At 40.4% G+C, this 4,987-nt stretch overlaps 1 pseudogene; it reads right to left on the bottom strand.

Moving 5' to 3' along the window:
• On the bottom strand, nucleotides 1-2,921 carry LOC113043863 (homeobox protein DBX1-B-like; annotated as a pseudogene).
• Between the last annotated feature and the right edge of the window lie 2,066 nt (nucleotides 2,922-4,987).

The following is a 4,987-nucleotide window of genomic DNA, read 5'->3' as shown; positions in this document are numbered from 1 at the left end:
GATTTTTAATTTGTAAAATTATTTTTTTCAAATGTATATACATTTTTACAAAAAGACAAAAACAAAAAACAACATCAGTATACAAAATAATATAAGACTTTTAAGTTAGAAATGTGCCACCTACGTATTTAAGATTATAGACAAAGTATCCCAAAACATTAAGAAAGATTATAATAATCTTGGTATAAAAAACTCCATACAAAACACTATACAAGCTGCCAAAAACGCAGCGGTTACGACGTTCTCTCTTAAACTAAAAAGTTCACACGGCTACCGTGTGAAACAAGGCCACTTTTCGGAAAGTTTTCCTCCAGTTTTGTGCATAAACATATAAACATTACACAGTCTGCTTAGTGATTATGACACGGTTATTTCCTCGTCCTCTGATTCTGAGAAGTCTGAGTGCTTGCTGGAGATAGAAGGCGAAGTGAAATGTAAATCTACGTTGAGCTCGTGATCCCCGCGAGCCTGATAAAAAGGCGCGCGCGGGCTTTCTCTCAGAGCCGCGTCTGTCTCGAACTTTTTTCCAACGTCGCTCAGGTCAGGATTAGGGTTCATTTTCGTCGGTAATGTTGTTCCCTGCAACCTCCTGACGACAGAAGCTCTCTTTCTTTGGAATTGCGCCATTTCATTCTTCGGTTTTGGAACCAAATTTTAACCTTGATGAGAAAGAGTTCGCAAGACATGAGCACACAGAGTTTACCTCAGACACCCACAAAGGTACGATAAAAAATATGTTTATGGACCACATCAGCTTACCTGAGAGTCTTTAAGGCCAAGTTTGGTCGCAAGTTTCTTTCTGTCTGGTTTGCTGATGTACTTTCTGTTTCTGAAACATCTTCTCCAACGCTTTTCGCTGCACGTCAGAGAAGACGGCCCGTCGAAGCATCCCTCTCCTCGGCTTCCCTCGAGTCGTGAGGGGCCATGCGAAAGTCCCGGGAATTGGCACTGCTGAAGACGATGCTATAGGAAACAACCAAACAAACTCTCAAATTAAGCTAATACTAGTCTTTTCTAAGAACAGGAAGTAGTATTTGGGCTTGGAACGAAAGTTGGGCTTTAATATATATATATACATGTATTAAACCAAACTGTTTACTGTTTGAGTGATAAGGAACGAGGAAGCTAATTAGCACATTGCTTGGTTCCCAAAAGCATTGGTATGGTAAACAAGGGCGAGCAGCATTTCAGAGCGCTGCAGTGAAAGATAGAGGTGCCTAATGAAGCGTGGACGGTAATTGTGTAGTAATGAACTGACTGAAAAAGGCTTAGGACAGGCCACTAAAGCCATATATTACGGCCACAAAAGAGATTTACACTTTAAAACTAAACACAACGGCATGCCAGGGACATTTTGAGAATACTGATGGCGGGGGACTATGTTTGCCCCAGATATTTTCATTAAATGGACACGAAAAGCCTTTCATACTGCTCAAGTTGTTTTGTTGACGTATTCACACCGCGGTGAAAAGAATCAGTCTATTATCGCTGGTCTGAATGAGTGCACGATCCACAAGGCTATTTGTAGCTCGCATTCATTGGATTGATGGACATGAAGCTTAACGCAAAATGGACCCACTTTTATTGGTTTTATCTGAGGTATACTTATAGCTTTAACCAATATACAAATATATTTTTTCGTAAATATTACTCTTTTTAGAGTAATTTTTAAGAAACTTTTTAATCCATTTATATTGCTAGTAGTGATCACTGTAGCCTAATTAAGACTACTACACCTGTTAAGCAATTTTCATGCTGCTATATGAGACCAAAACGTTTGCTTGGACGTCCCGCGAAGACTCCCTCACTCTATGTGGTCTTGTGAGAATATTGAAATACTGAATAGAAGCTAATAGGGGAATTAGTCCATGACTGGTAAATGCCTATCAGCAGCATTCTTAAGTCAACTACGGGTCTGTGTGTGGCTGCCCAGAGGGAGCTGACCAATTGGTCATGGTGCTGAAAGCATTGTTGCCAATCAGTAACTAAGTACACTGCCTCGGTGGGAAAAGGCAGCGATGAAGAGACGCCAACAGTTTGCTTGTGAGAGCGGACCCGCCTTAAATTGGGACCATGACAATTCCGGCTAATTTGTGGATTAGGGGAAGCGGTGCAAAATGTCAGCAGTCACTGCGTTTGCTAAATAGGGCATCAAATCAGCGAGACTGATTCCACAATGTCCTACAAATACCAGCATTGGAAGCAGATTCTGAAGGCCCATCAGTTTGACCGAAATAAGAAATGACACAGCGATTTTTTTTTAGGAACCCACCTGGGAAATATGATGCTCTGATGAATGGGTGGAATGAGGCGTCAAAACATGGGAACGGGAATGTTTTCACATTCATCCCTTGCACTGAAGGTGGTGGTGAAGCTATGACACAAAATTAAGCGGACTTTAATTAAATGAAATGTACAAGTTGAATGTGACATAAAAAAAAATGTCGCTAAGATCTTCATTAGCGTATTTTAAACAAAACATTCAAGACAGTTACACTTTTTGATGCTTTATCAAAAGAATAAAGTTGCTAGTTTATAAACATAAAAGAAACGTACCGTTACGTGTTGTTGACGCGAGAATCGCATTCACTCCAAACTTCAAGTAATTTGGATCGTTTGGAATTGATGTTTGTGGAGAGCTTGATCTTTTTGGCAAAGATGTAGACATGGCGACGTGGACTGCGGAAGAGTTGTTCAGAGTTGTGGCTCCTATAGCCGGAGGAGATGCGCTTGGAGACGGGATGCTCCTGTGCATGAAGGTGGCAGGTCTGCTGATCCGCAACAGGTCCTCCACCAGGAAACTCGAGTGCGTGGTGAACGCCGAATGTAAAGTGGAAGGCAAGGAAAGAGCCGCCGAGGGCCTTAGAAAGTTTGGATACATAGCAGGTGGCGCAATAACACTTGGCAACATCATTGCACCGTTTTTTTTTGTTGAAAGAAGACAGCGAGGAATACACGTGCTGTTACTCTCTCACTCTACAGAGCCTTGCGTAGATTAGAGTCCAAGAGGGCAGAATGAAGGAGCTCTTGTCCGTCCCTCTCTTTTCCAGGGGTTTTTATAGTGGACTCCGCTGAAGAAGCCTTTTCATGGGTGACAGCTCTAACAATAAAGTTCAAGCAAAATCTCAACGTGAGTTCCGTTTACTCTAGAGGCGGCGTGTCCTGATTGGACAGAAGAAATTCGGATTGGATTAGACACCACAAGAAAACCGCAGACAACGGTTTTTTATGAAAAAGAAAAGTTGATCATCATAGTTTTGCCGTTACAAATTTTGCACTAAAAACACTTTCTGCTTTGCCTATACGAAACACAATGAACATACTTTTTTTTTTTATATATCTAGGCATTACACCTTGAAACATAATAAATTAAAGTAAAACCAGTCTCTAAAAATAACCAATATAATGAAAAGGGCTGGTAAAATAATTTCAACTGCAAACTTAGAAGTAAAATAGTGCTGGGTTACAACCTGTAAGTTAATTACTAACGTTATTCAACCGCTTTAATTTCAATTATCCGAAAAATCGTCTAGTAATGACACAAATGTTACAGATAAAGACATTTTATTGTATGGCTATACTGTCCAGTGTTTGTAAAATAAATAAATTAAAACGCTAAAGCACGGAAAGCTAATATGGAAAATATTTTTTCGAAGTTTAAATAAAGAATATTGGACTACTTTATACAAGAAAATACTTCTAAATACTTTTTTTTCAGTGTAGTAGTTGCCAACCTCTATTTTCTGCTCAGATAGATAGATAGATAGATAGATAGATAGATAGATAGAATGATCCGAAATAACAATTCTAGACAACATTTCTTTCCTCCATGGTTGACTGAATTGGGCTAACACAGGTCACACACATTTTCTTCCATTGAGTTACAGAGAGTAAAAAGAGGAATTTCATTGTGTGAGGAGCTGGGTCAGAGAACATGCTGCGCCACACGTGGATAAGGTTTAATGTGCTATGGCAAAGCACAACCTTTCAAGTTTTGCTGCTAAACCGCAGGGGGAAAATGACTAACGCCTACTGATAAAATATATTATAAAACGAGAAAAAGCGCGAACAAAAGGATTTCTCCTTGGAGGCTTTTATGGGACAGACGCTCTCTTCTGTCAGATGCACCAAAAGAGGTGAATCCCTAAGCCTGTGGGCTAAGACCTGTGACTAATGGCGTTTGACCGCCGCTCTGTCAGGATTTGTCCCACTATCCATTCATTTTCTTGCAGCTACCTTCACATTTATCTCCGCGGAGTCAACTCGTGCGCTTTGATTTGGACAGAAAAAAGACGAGGGGAAGACAGTCCGCGTGAGCCCTGAGCGATGACACGGCGAGTAAATCTCCATGAAATTATGCGCCAGGCGTTGCTCTTTCGCAGTGATATTGGCTCTTTAAACAATATTTCAGAAGTTTTTAAAAAAGGGATCAGCTCGACAGCCGTCTTAGTGCATCTTAAGAAGTCTTAGCAACCATCTTAGTAAAAGCAAAAAAATCTTTGTTGGGGGCCTGCGCGCACGTAATTTCTGGACAGCTGTAATTCCCTCATCGCGGCCCAGTAGCTATCCCTAGCTTTTTTACTTTGGCCAACAAACCAGAAAAAACAGTACATCTAGCTTTATTATCAAAGTATTAATCGTGTTAATCAATTGTGATCATTTCCTCACTGAATTTAACATTTTTGTTGACAGGTTTTGCTGCAGCTTAAACAAGTATTACAATCTATCAACACGCCAATAACAGAACCGTAAGTGATTAGCATGTAGTTATTCCACTGTTACCAAATAATACGACTGTTAGATTTGCACCAGTTGTTTTTAGCACCGCCCGGGGCAGTTGTTATTAAGACACCTCATCACCTTCAGAAAACCCAAGAGGACTTCTGCACGTTCAAAGCACTTTATTCTTTCTCTTGCACTTGAAAATCCCTCTATTGTACCTATCAAGCAGATGGTTTGCAGGAAATATAGCTTAGCCTCGGTGACC

The sequence above is a fragment of the Carassius auratus genome, chromosome 25 (genome assembly GCF_003368295.1).
Source record: "Carassius auratus strain Wakin chromosome 25, ASM336829v1, whole genome shotgun sequence".
Lineage (NCBI taxonomy): Eukaryota > Metazoa > Chordata > Actinopteri > Cypriniformes > Cyprinidae > Carassius > Carassius auratus.
This window is presented reverse-complemented; position numbering and strand designations above follow the sequence as displayed.